This window comes from Podarcis filfolensis (assembly GCF_964270895.1).
Source record: "Podarcis filfolensis genome assembly, chromosome: 11".
In the NCBI taxonomy this organism is placed as follows: Eukaryota; Metazoa; Chordata; class Lepidosauria; order Squamata; family Lacertidae; genus Podarcis; species Podarcis filfolensis.
This window is the reverse complement of record NC_139613.1, coordinates 40,414,071-40,428,412: the sequence shown is the minus strand read 5'-3', so window position 1 is coordinate 40,428,412 and position 14,342 is coordinate 40,414,071. Positions and strand designations below refer to the sequence as shown.

General features: G+C 37.2%; 1 protein-coding gene across 2 annotated transcripts in view; it reads left to right on the top strand.

Moving 5' to 3' along the window:
• The window catches only part of EFNA5 (ephrin A5), a 214,962-nt gene that overhangs the window by 5,356 nt on the left and 195,264 nt on the right, over nucleotides 1-14,342 (top strand). The gene's annotated exons all lie outside the window — the stretch shown is intronic.

Sequence of the window (14,342 nt, the reverse complement as noted above, 5' to 3'; positions counted from 1 at the left end):
ACTCTTCTTTCCGTCTCTTTGCCTGGGATAAGAGTATATGAATCTTACTCTTAAGCTGACTTGGGTTAATTGAGTAATGATATCCCCCAAGTTTGAAATGTTTCAGTGCAGCCAGATGATCCCTAGACTTGCAGGTTTCTCATGGAAAAGGGCGTCTCAAGCTGTCAGAGCAAATTCAAGTCCAGTGGTTGGTGATGCTCTCACAATGCAGAGGAAATCTGCTGTGAATCTAGACTGCTTTATGCAGAGAGTTGGCATCATCAGGAGATGATACTGAGAGCTTGAGAGAGGATGTTCTCTTATGGGAGACATGTTTAATAATAAAACTAATTTAGGACAAGGTATCCAGTTAAGATTGTGTAAAAACAATCTTTCACTGTGTCCCTTTGTTCTGTTTGCATTTCGATAAATATACTAAGTGCAAATAAAACCTATTTTGTTATTGTTTCTAAACTCTCCCATCAAGATTGCATGGATGGATCTTCTTTGAATTAGGAAGTTTTGCTGAGCTGCTCACATCTCCCCCTTTTCAGTAGCAGAAATTACAATATTTTCCCAGTGCTGCCCCAGTATGAATAAGGCACCTCAGTACTTTAGGAGTTGTTGTTTTTTTTTGTTGGAGAGGGGGTTGCATTGTTAAAGCGGACAAGTAATTTTTCTTAGGTCTTCCAAACCTATCTTGCTACTTCAAGTGAGTTTCTGGTCATTTTATTTTATGTTATCTTTGTGCTATGCTATGATTTGGCTGCTTGAATTGAGATTAGCACATTGATTTTTGTCGCAGGTCATGTTTTTTTATAGATCTGTGGTGCCTGCCAAAGTCTGTTTTACTCTGTATGTGAGAATGGCCTCAGAATATATGGTGCCAAAGTTAAAAACTGCTTGTTAAGTACCTTGAGTTCAGTAGACAGTTTGGCGTGTTAATTTTGTGTGGGGTACTTCAAGCAAAACAAACATTAATGCGGTGGTGTGTGTGACAATTAATACTGTTCCTGCTACTTAATTTTCTTGGTGACAGTTATTAACAGTTGTGTTACCAAAACCTGCCACCTCTCTCCCATCATATCAAAGAGAAAACTGCAGCCACAAGTAAAACTGGTCAACTGTTACAACAGCCAGAAATCTGGAAGCTTTCCCTCCCAATATGTCTCTTCTTAAGGGTGATTGTCCCATCTTAGAATAAAAGTTTAAAAATGAAGTGTATTTGTTGAAGATGGTGAAATAATAAACCGAATTCGCCTACTGTAGTTGTGAAACGGAAATGTTCGCTGCTTTGAATTTGACCAAATGACTTGCACATGTTGCTCTTTTGCGAAAATCAAAGCATGCTATTAAATGTTTGCTTCTCTGCCTGTTATGGTATTAATTAAAGATGTGATGTAGGTACAATACTTCACTGTAAATAATCCATGGAACATTGGGGTCAAAAGTAGAGCGTTTAAACCAGTGAACATTGATAACGCCCATTTAAATGATAACTTTTGTGCCAATAAAATGGTGTGTAAGAGAGAGGAGATAAAAAAATAGCAGAGGAGTAATGAGTTATAGAACTTTGTAAAGGTTGATGTGGGACTAAATTCCTGAAACTAAGGGCTTAGAACACTGTACTATTGAAAGTGTTTTAAACTATAAGGCTCTTTCACAGTCACTATAAGCTCATAATTAACGCAATATAATTAGTTTCTTTTCTTTTCTAGAATTGTTAACATATCTGCATGCTTTATGTTCGCTGTTTGCTCTACTGAACCTGAAAAACCTTGCTTCATAAGATATTAAAAGTTAAGAGAACTTGCCATGTATTTTTATAATTCATGGTTAAGGTGAAGAAGTCCTACACCCATAATGGTATTATTTTTTAAAAGATGCCATCACAGGTTACAAGAATGAGTTTTAAAATTAATAAACTGGGCAACTCTTAAAAATTGCAGAGTGATAGATGAAGGCTATCACTTGACAAACAAAATACTGTTTTTTAATGTATTGTACTTCAAATTTGGAAAACCACAAAAACTTTTGAGACGTAATTCAAGTGCAAAATATTTCCATAAAAGAACACTTAATATTTTGGGCGTAATTTCTGAAGCTTAATGTATATTCCCAAAAAGCTCATTTATTTAGATTTTATATAATCTAAGCATCATATACAGCATCAGAGAAAAGACTTCAAATTAAACAGTAAATGACTTACCACTAAGTACTTTCAGTAAGAAGCCATTTTGCTATATATATGGGCCTCAATATGGTGCAGAAGTTGGTACACTTAAGTTTTTATATGGTCAGTGTATACAGATGAAGGATGGATATAATTTTTTCAGTAGTATTTGGGTATTTTAGTAAAACTCTTCATCATGAAAAAGCAGATCTTGGAATAATTGTACCTAGTTTTCCTTTCTAATGTAAGTTAATTGAATACATACAATTGTAACTAATATCAGTTAATAGTAGCGGTTAATCAGGACAGTAATTGTAAGTAATTTCTAAAATGGTTGGGTGATTTTACTTTAGGAAGTATTTGGCAAGTTGTCCTAAAAACTATGATGTACATAGTTTTGTGACTATAAATGACTATATATGGACATCAGACTTTATAGCTGTATTTATGGCTAAAACGTCTACATTGAAGAATTGCATGTAGAACAGCTGAGTGCTGTTTGGAACCCTTGTACAATGATTGGGCAGCTTTGAGAGGTGAAGTATAGGCTTCTGAAGCAAATGAGTATTATGTTTCCCGAAAATTGCATAAAGAAATCATTTTCTGTTTTAGGGCTTTATCCTTCAAATACTTAGTGTGTCAAGCAGACATTGCAGATGGTCTACGATCCCTAGTGCTGTGTTTTGCACAACTGTCTCCCCATTTGCAATATCTAGATTATATCAGGCTGCATAATGTACAAAAGCTAGCTAACACTGCTTGCTTATATAAGTAATTACGTTAAAGTCAAACATGCATTAAACCTAGGAATATTTGTATACCTATAAATAAAAACTAATTATATTTCCACACTGGTGCACGTGTAAGCTTGAGTAAAAAAATTACACTTTTAATTATGCATTTTGAGAAATATAAAATTTTGCCAAATGGCGCTTATCTAATGGACAGTGCAGTCCTATGCATGTTTACACTGAAGTAAATCCAACTGTATTCAGTAGAGCGTAATGTGTGTATGATTATAGTCTTGGGCTGCAATCCTATGCACACTTGGAAGTAAGTTCTGTTAAACTCAATGGGGTTTAATTCTGAGTTAGACAGATAAAATCAAATCGTCAGATACACTAAGACTGGTTGCCACAAATATTGCTTTATCAGAGTTGTTGTGAAGGAGACTGCATAAGTGTAAAATGCGCCATGTATCGTCTTCAAAACACTGTAGGTTTTGTTGCAATGAAGAGGGCCTGGTCTGACTTGCAAACATTTTATATGAGTTTTTTCCTGATACAAGTCTCACTGAAATTAATGGACTTAAGTGCATTCTTAAGTTGAACCTTGCACTTAATTCCTTCACTGTGTAACTCAGACCTTAAAGTAGGTTAGCTTTCAGAGATGCTATTGCTGTTGAAAGCTTTCAGTTTTAACTGAATTTGGCAGTTTCTCAGAAATATTCAGCCCAGTGGTTTGCAGAGGGGTTCTACTTTATTTTATTCTTGACGCTTGTAGTTTTATTTCCAAATCCTACATCATTTCTCTGTGTATTATTAATACTATTGTATGAAAAAAAGCCTTTGTGGTTAAATGGGAAGACCTAACTTTGTGTAGTATGAACCTATGAATATTTCCTCTAAAGTCCCACTATCTTAAGTGTTGTAGGGATTGCAGTCTCTATTTGAAGTAGATATATAGGGTTGCAGTGTTAGTTTCTTAAGAAAGTCTATTTATGTATAAGGAATATTAATATTTCAAATGCTAATTTTATTGGCAGCTACAATCTGGAGGGACTGCTATCTCAAAGTCAGTGAATTTCTTGTGATTAAAAGTGCAAAGAAAAAGCATTCAGTAGGTCACTGAATGCGGTTTACTTGACTGTGTTACCCTGAAAATTGTGGCCCTGAAAGGCCTTTGGTATTTTAAAATGGACTCCCATATAGTTCAGCTTCTCACTTGGAAACCTATCCAGTGAGCCATAGCTATATCTGCCTTCCTCTTTAAAGGAGATGGTACTGACTAGAGGGATGAAAAAATATCACCTGCCTAATTATTTTCCCATTTTACTCTTTTGCAAGGAAGCAAGCAAATTCTTAATGGTGATACGTCATTGTGTTGGACACAACAGCCTAATCTACTGTGAGGGGCAGACAGGCAAATATGCTCCTTACTGTCCTTTTCCTCAATATTCCGGCTTATGCTGGGATGAGAAAACAAATGAATGCAGTGAGTCCATCAGGAATCCTGACCTTTTTGCTTTTGATGACTTAAAGATGAGACATGGCTACGTACAAGGACACTGTTGTAAGGGGAAATGTAATGTTAGAGAGATACAGAACTGAAAAATAAAAGAAGCAATAATGCTTCTAATATAAATTGACAAAGTATTCTCATTTCTTAAGACCCAAACCTTTTATAGGAATATTTGTTAACTTGGATTTCAGGTATGCTTTTTGTTTGTTTACAAGCTGAATAGGCACAGTTCAACAAAAGTTAAATACTGAACATCACATTCCCATTCTGGTCTACCCCAAAGTAAACCCCATTGAGTTCAATGAAGCTTACTCATTGTGAGTATAAGATTGAAGCCTAAATCCCAGTGATTTTCATAGCTCTGTTTCAGTAGAAGAGTTAGTCTTTGAATATTTACCATTGTAAGCAACAGGATTTGAGTGCTTCGCCTTGGCTGCATCATGACTTTTATTTATTGACTGGGATCCTAAATTGACAGCTGTTCTCTCATTATTTTGTATCTTGCTGTCATCAGTAAGTGTCTAATGTATATGAAACTATGGGCCACTGTTGGTTGTTAAAATATGACTCAATATAAAATGCATTACATTGCTAAAGTATTGGAACTTTTATTATTATTATTATTAGTATTATAAAACCTATACAAGAATAGATTGTGGGGCGATTCTCTTATTACTAGGCGGGAACAGTACTTAGAGATACTTATGACTATCCAAGATGATAAATTCAGCTGACATTACTACTTATTTTTATTAGATTGTATTAAAATGCCAAATAAACAGTTCCTTATATGTTAGCTATTCGACATATATTTATTCAACTTCTGGAATTGTTTTAACCTAATTTTTCAGAGGTTGACAGTGATGTATTTACTTTTGAGAACAATTTCCTTTTGTATACATTTCCTCTTCCATTTATGTTTAAATGTGTAGTCATTGAGAAATTAGATGCTGAGTTTAGAAGAGAAATATTTTTAAAACCACTTTCTAGTGATATTACAACTGTTGAAATATAACTCGAGTGTAATACCCATCATCATACACAAAAATAGTATTTCACATTGTTCATCTTCCAACATCTGAATAGCACTGGATGAGCTTTGTATACATTGTAATAGAATCAACTAGAGAATAAGTAAGTACTCATACTTTCGTCCCCTCAAAAGCAAAAAAATGAGAACTAATGTGTGATGTTCAAGTAAGTCATACTTGGAATAGATAAACTGAAATCGATTGATTTTGGTGGGTTTACTCTGCGTATGACCTACTTGAAAATAAAATAAATACCATTCTCCTTTTACAGTGACTATTACAGCACTAATGATAAAGACACATTATAATGTCTTCTTTCTGTCTTGCCAAAGAGCACCTTTGATATAGTTGACGGTTGACTGATGGAAATGTACTGTCAAATTCTTATTTGTCATTCCAGCGGAAAATAAAATTTAAGTCAAATTTTTGTTCTTAAACCTTACTAAAAGTTCAGAATCTAAATTTGAAGTAAAAACCTGCTGGTGTTTTATCTTCTGACTGAAGAGCCTTTGTCTTCTGTAAGTTATTGGGGAGGGGGGGAGGAATCCAGTATCTTTCTGAAAAATGCAGCGAATGAAAGAAGTGTTCGGGAATAAATAACTGAACAACAATTATTAAAACTACACCAATAAGTGGAGATCCTGTGGGTGACTTGTATGTACCCAGTTCAATTGCTGCCTATATCGATTCCTGAGTTAAAAGCATACATTGATTGGGGAATCAAGTGCAAGAGTTGATGAAAGAGAAAATACTGCTAGTATGTACCTGCAGCTGCCCCTCCCTGACTTCATTTTGACTTGCTCTTGCATGTAATCCCCAAACCTCTTTTTAAAAAATAAAATAATGAGCTTGGAAGTTTAAAGAGAAGTTTGAGGATCTGGACTGGATCAGGGCAAGCGAGGGGGCAGTTTATGACGGGGAAACTGTGGGACAAAAAGTAAGTTGTCCTGTAGCTCATGGCTCTTAACAGAGAGCCGTATAAAATCCTGCTAGGCATATAAAATCCTGCTATCATCAGTCTAGAAGGAACAGATATTGAGTAACTCCTATATGCATTTTGTATTATATGACCAGTCCCACAGATTTCCAATTTGTGCATGTGTGTTCATGCCTGTGTGCACGCACACAATTCTTAGGAATGGAGCTGTGTTGCCAAACTGCTGATGCCATTTCCAAGGCTAGTTTTTACTCTCCAATTTGATTCAGTTCGCTTCAAGCTCTTTTTGAAACCTCCATTTTGGATGGCTCTATTCTATTCAGCTCTTGTGAGTAGTGAAATGGGGAATGGAAAGACTACATAGACTAAAACATTAGATGTTTGGTGTTCTGAATATACAATACAATATATGTATGCGGTCTCTATTTTGCCTTTGAGTTCGCTGAAACAGTACTGAAATGCTATAGCATAGCTTTAGCGCTGCATATTAATTCAAAGTCATCTTGTTCTGTGTTTAATATGCTGTTTTCATCGTCTAGTTAGCTTTTTGTTTGAATACATATATTTTTAACAAGTAAAACTGGCTTTAGTTTAACATTGGACATAATTTCTGCATACTCGGCAAATTTCCCCTTTATTCCTATTTCCTATCATGAGGGAAACAACATTTTAATTTTTTAATATATGAATAGCAATTAATATGCTAGAGTACAGTGAATATTAAAGTACAATTTCACACATACAAATTTGGATGGAATCCTTGGCCTCTATTCTGGCACAGAAGTACTACTACTTTATACCATACACTATACAAAATAATACGATGGTTTTGCTTTTAACATCTTATACTTTGCTTTGGGTTTGTCTTATTATTCCAATTATTGGAGTGTGTTGTAACATTTGGTGGCGAGCTGTTTCCTTAGAGGCAGAGGAATATTGAACAAGAGAGTAATAGTCAATATATCAATTATCTAGTTTTCGCATTCCAGGTCAGCTTATTTTGCGAACATAATTAAGTATATGTTTGGGTTGCATTGTTTACTGATTTGTATAGGACTCAAGCAATGGTTGAAGGTTGGCTCATGTTGAAAAATGGAATTGCCTTCAGATTCAGAAATATTTTTTCTGCCTTGGATCCAAATTTCCCATAAGGTGGCATCTCCCACTGGGGTTGGGAGCGGCTGGAGAAGGGGAAGGTGTCTTTTGCATATACCTTCCCACACCCGTGCCCTATTGAACAGTGTTAGAAGAGGTGTTGGATTTTGTAGGAGGAAGGGGGAATTTCTTTTGTCTTGCAGGAGTTGGATCCACAATTGGATCTTCCAAGAACAGAAGGTCCTTTCCATTGGTAGAATGAACACATTATTTCTTTACAATTCCCAAAAGATGCATAATATATGCTGTTCATAATAAATAATTACCAAAACAATTGTTCACATTTCGTTTCTCAAACGTTTTTGAGTTTTATAAATTACCACCTTACAGCCATATCCTTTGTTTAGTTTCTTGGTCCAAGCCTTTAAGTTTGCCATTTGTTTCGTGAATATGGATAATTCTGTCAGTACTAAAATGGCAACATTGCAGTATTTTGTGAGGCTAATAACATGTAAACTTAAGCACGATTCATTTCAGTGGATTCACTGTTGAGATAATATAGAAATATATGCTGGTTATCACCGAGATGGCATTAGATATATTCCTATAGAGTGGATGTCAGTATTTGCAGAATCCTTCATTAGCACTACTTTGGACTTAAAAAAAAGAGATATCCACACATTTAAAATCTTAAAACTGTTGCCTGTTTAGCCATAGTGGGCTTAATAAGGCAGGATCTATCAGCACTGCATGTGCATGTGTTGTTTCATGAAAGAGAGAGAGAGAGAGATGTTGAAATCTGACACATAAGCACAGCATGGTTGCTGCATTGGCACATAAAGTCCCCTGCAGCCACCAGAATGGCAAACTGCATATTTTTTATGTTACTGATATGAAAGACAGCTAGATGCTGAACCCAGTATTGATTCCACAGCTATTTGCAAGCTTTCAGCATGATGGTCAACAATACAACTTAATAAACCTACTACTAAGGATTATGCTTGATGTATCTAGGGGATTTGTAAACTGCTGCATAGATTTTCTCCCTCTTGGGTTAGGATTCTGTGGTAATTCTTCCTGGGAGAAAAATTTGTAGGATAACTTAATGAACATTGTGAAGGCAAAACTCTTGCAAGAAAAATGCTGTTGCTATTGTAGCCTTTTTTAAAATAGAAAGAGAGATACATTTTCCAACAAGAAATCAAAACACTTGTCTAAACAGGCTTCTGCCTTCTGCATCAATGTGAGCGCTATTGTTTCCTGATTGTGCAACTCTTGATAAACCCATCTAGAAGCAGAGCCCAGAAAAAGTTCTAGGACTCCATGTTATGGCAACAGCCTCCTTTATTTGTTTACTCTTGTTGGTTCAATACATTTTACATCTTTTTACCATTCTTTGGTAGCTTGGCTTATTAAAAATTAGTGATCCATCACTAAGAGGGTACAGTACAAGTGGTGGTTGCTTCTGACAGGGTTTTTGTGCCAAGCAACAGGAAATAATAGGGATGAAAGAGCTGCCAAAAGTGTGTCTCCCAGTTGCTAATTAGGCGAAAAAGTACCTCAACTGCCATGGCAGGCAGAGACAATTTCTTCTAAATATTGAATAAATATTACTGAATGGCAAATTAAAGGGATACGATAGCCCAATGTAGTTATAACTGTTTATGGAGCTTCCCTTCCCATCAGCTGGTTTTTTTTTGAAATGTATAATGCTCTTGGGGGGGTTAGTGGAACAATGTTTATCTTGCTGACTTTATCATCAATTACTTGAACTTTTTAACAAGCACCAACTTTAGTATCACTAAGGAATGTATTAGTGTAATGTTAGTAATGGGGGGAAGGGATGTAGTTCCTCTCTCCCAGTCATTTGGGCAATAATTGACTATGAAAGTAAAACAAGCTATATATTTATTTTAATTTCTGGTATCCAAGGCTGCCAATCACTCCTGGCACAGACCATGCAATGGCTGCAGTGACCATAATTAGCACGGTTCCCCTAACAGTGGGAAAGGCAGGGGGTGCTTCCAGAGCTATAGCTGTCATGGGAACGATTAAAACAACTAATTACATATTGGGCTGCTACCATTTTCAGACTGGCATTTTAGAAAATCATCAATGTAGAAGACAAATTTGTGCTATACGCACTATTTGACTTGATAAAGCTGTATCATGTTACTGCCTGATTTGCTGTTGCTTTTTTCTACAAAATAAAAACCATCTAATTTTTGTGTGATTTCAAGATTCCCCACCCAATCCCTATTTATCCTATCCTGTATGGTTGCTGTCTTTCAGATAGATTATATAAATAAATAAAAAAACTAGTAGACTAAGATTAAAAATAGACTAGTCGACTAAGGGTGCAATCTTATGTGCACTTCCCTTGGAGTTAGTCCCATTGAAACTAGTGGAATTGTGAAGATCATATTTCTTCTTGAATGCATTTTGGGGGGTCTTTAATATTTATTTATTTTTATTTCAGCATTTTATATTCCCGTTAATCACAGTAATCTCTAAGCCAGGGGTTGGCAAGGTTTACCTCGCCTGGGCTGGTTCACGCCAGCGGAGATCCCTCTGTGGACCGGATTGTGCATGTTCGTGAATGAGTGTGCCTGTGATTTCTGGTGTCTGTATTTGCGCAGACACGATTTCCGGTGCCGTGGAAGTGAATCCCCATGCCGCGCCGGTTTAGCACAGCACGCGGGGACTAGCTGAGCAGGCGGCTCAGTTTGGGGGTGACTTGTGGGCTGGTTAAACAACCCCCGTGGGCCACTTGTGGCAAATGGGTTTTAGGTTGCCTACCCCTGCTCTAAGCGATGAACAAGTAATTCAGTACAGTAAAGATTAAAAATTAAAAGTACAGTGGTACCTCTGGTTACGTACTTACCCATATTTTTCGCTCTATAAGATGCACCAGACCACAAGGCGCACCTAGTTTTTGGAGGAGGAAAACAAGAAAAAAAAATATTCTGAATCTCAGAAGCCAGATCAGCAAGAAAGTGAAAGCAGCGATCCCTCTTGCTGTTCTGGCTTCTGTGATAGCTGCGCAGCCTGCATTCGCTCCATAAGCCGCACACACATTTCCCCTTACTTTTTAGGAGGGAAAAGGTGAGTCTTATAGAGCAAAAAATATGGCAGTTCGTTCCGGAGGTCTGTTCTTAACCTGAAACTGTTCTTAACCTGAAGCACCACTTTAGTTAATGGGGCCTCCTGCTGCCGCCGTGCCGCCGGAGCATGATTTCTGTTCTCATCCTGAAGCAAAGTTCTTAACCTGAGGTACTATTTCTGGGTTAGCAGAGTCTGTAACCTGAAGCGTATGTAACCTGAAGCATATGTAACCCGAGGTACCACTGTATTAGAGTTCTGTTAAAATACCTGCTGGAAAAGAAAAAGCTGGAAGTTCAATAGCAAGGGTCTGTCTGACATTAGTGGAAAGGGAGTTCCTTAAAATTGGGCCCACAATTCTGAATCACAGAATCATAAAATTGTAGAGCTTGAAGGAACCCTGAGGATCATCTAGTCCAACCCCTGCAGTGCAGGAATATGCAGCTGTCCGATATGGGGATCAATCAAACCTCCAAGCTTGGCGTGATCAGCAGCACACTCCAACCAACTTGGCTATCCTGAATGCACGGCTCCTGGTGTAAGCTTTTGTATAGAACTGCTGTCTATATGTGTAATCATATAGACCACTAATGGGGCAAATGTGAAGTATATTGTAGTTGGATTTAAACACAAAGTCAAATGCTTAGTTTCTCATCCATTGGAATGGCGATATGACAGCTCTTGGGTTTCTGTGACTTTCATCTGTAGAAAACAATGCCAAGCCTATTTTTACTCTTTATCTTGTGCCATTTAGACTGCAATTCTTTATGTATTTATAGGACTTACTTTTGAGTAGACCTGTGTAAGGATCATACTAAAAGTTTAGGATCTCAAAAGATTTGCTTTTGTGCAGAAAGTTCCTTTTCTCTGGTGGTTTTTAGGTAATATCAAATGCCAATACAGATGATACTCAGCTCTTTGTGTTTGTGCATTGTATGTGTGTGCATGTGTGCAAGAGGCTACAGCAGGAAAGGTGACTAGAAAAACCTAGAATATGCATGCAACAGTATACTCTATTTTTGTCCTTGAACTACTGCTAATGTACAAAATACATGCATCACTGCTGTTGCGTATTGTATCGGTATAAAATTGTTGTTGGGAAAGTAAATGCAAACTAGTTATTTTACTAACAAACACTGCAATCAATATATTTGTGTCCCATTTGTAAAAACATTGTTGCATCTGAAAGACTAATTTTTCCCCACCGCTACAATACTTCTTTTGTTTCATTTTTTCCTGCAACTGAGTAACACAACTACCTCTTTGGAAGTCCACGCTTAAAATTACTTTATGTGCATGTTATATTATTTGAGAACAGAATGCCAAAGTAAAACACCTAAGTGACATTAAATATTTGATCTTTCCAGGCTGTAGAAATTAGTGGGAGCTGCTCAGAAGCCCGCAGTGCTTGAAAATGTGCATTTTTCCATCTAAGCAACTTGATTCTCTCTTAATGTTAATGCTAATGGTGCAATCGTAGTATTTTTATGGGAGCTTACTCTCAAGCAAGTATGTTTATGATTGCAGCCTGAATTTTTAACTGCTTCCATTGAATAAATTGTGTCAAAATAATTCCAGGTATTGTTTCCATTTAAATCAATGAAGCTGTTCCTTCCTTTGAAGTTGGCTGGTATTATACAAAGCCAGCTGTTCAAAAAGGTGCCTATTCTTCCTAATCTAATTGTACTAGGTGACGACCATTGTGGTGGATTCTTGCTGAATTGCTACCTTCTCACACCCTTGTAGCTGTGCGCTTACATATATGCTGGTCTTGGATGTTAGATTCAGAGTTTTATATGTAATAGAATTTTTAGACTGAGTTCAGTCAGCTATAGGTGTGAGAAATGTCCAAATCTTTATTTGGATTTTTATTAGATTCTAGATGGAAACATTTCTTTTTCTTGATTCAATAGTGTATTCAATGCTGGAGGATAAGCGAGAAAGTGAATACTCGTAGCCTTTACACAGTAACTCAGTGGTGTCCAAACTTTTCCCAAAGAGGGCCAGATTTGATGAAGTGAAGGGCCGTGAGGGCCATCCAAAGGGCCAACCAAGGTTGTTCAGCTTTTCTTAGAATTGAAGTTGTTGAGGTTTTTTAAGGGTTTTACCCCAAGACTGCCACGGGGGACGGATTAAACCAACCGGTGGGCCGGATTAGGCCCCCATAACGGACTTTGGACATGCCTGCAGTAACTGCAATAGATAGTGTGATTTAAAAAAAGCCAAAATGAATGATGGTTTGGTCCTGGTTAAAAAACAAAACAATAGGCACCCTATTTTTTCTTCATGTAATGTACCATTGAGAATTGTAGAGTTTCAAGGCCAGACATTCTTGGCAAGTCTCAATTGTACGACTGCATGTTAATCACTAATGTGTTACATGCAGTGCCACCTTTTGCTGCTTGAGTTGACCCATCTTACATTACTGATTAATCTGTTTACAAATATTAATTAGCCTTACTACATTGATGACAAATAGAACATATTGGATTCCCCCCTCCATATAAAACTTTAATTGGGGTTGTTGGGCAAATAAGGTTGCAAATGATATAGTGTGCTGTCAGATGCTTCATTATTTCATGGAATCATATAATAGTAGAGTTGGAAGTAATCCTGATGGACTTGATATCCCGCCTTTCACCCCCCTTAAGGAGTCTCAAAGCGGCTAACAATCTCCTTTTCCCTTCCTCCCCCACAACAAACACTCTGTGAGGTGAGTGAGGCTGAGAGACTTCAGAGAAGTGTAACTAGCCCAAGATAACACAGCAGCTGCATGTGGAGGAGCAGGGAAGCGAACCCGGTTCACCAGATTACGAGTCCACCGCTCTTAATCTTTTGCCCAATGTGGTCTCGAACCCACAAACCTGAGATTAAGAATTCTTGTGCTCTACCAAGGTTTCCACTGCGAAGTAATTATTATGAATTATGACTAAAATGGGCTACTATCCTGTTTCCTGGAAGTAAGCCTCATTGAACTACATTCCGAGAATACATTTTATAGAAGGTTATTGTGATGCTGCGATCCTGTGCACACTCACCTGGGACTCAATAGGACTTATTTCTTAGTAGGCCTCAGTAGGATTTCACTGTAAAGGTAGCTGAAGTTTTGGGGAGCCTTGATGATGGTTTTAGATTTTAAAATAAAGCAGTGAAGTAGCTCACAATGACTGAAGATTTCAGCGACCTTTCATTTATTGCAGCTGGATCAAACTTCACCGACTACTTTCACATATGCACACCAGTACCTGACTCCAAAAGGGATTCTGCACTAGCACAGTTATCTAGAGGGTAGCAACATGGAGCATGTCAGAAGTTGTTGGACCACAGTTCCCATCATTTGTGACCATTGGTCGTGTCTGCTGTGGCAGATGGGAGTTTTAGTTCCAACAACAGAGAACGCTGTTGTGGCTATATCCGAGTTAGCAGTTAGTAGATGTAGTTCCATGCTGAGGGCCTAGTTAGCATTTGAATTAAATTTTGTTTCCGTGCATCTCAAATACTGGCAGAGGATATCAGCGGAAATGTGGATACTGAAGAAAATTCTGGTCAAATATTATTAATTCTTGTTTTTGATAATTATGATCCTTCTGTAAAGGTGGCGGCAGCATGGAGTGTTCTATTTAACTCCTAGATGCAGTGCCAGAGAGATTTCATAAAAAATGTCAGGAATGCTTTTTACTAAACGCATCTTGGTAATACATTTTAATAGCACAATTTAAGTGAAATTCATAAAGTATGCATCAAAGATTCTTACTGATGAGACATATGTTGTGTTTCAGTGTTT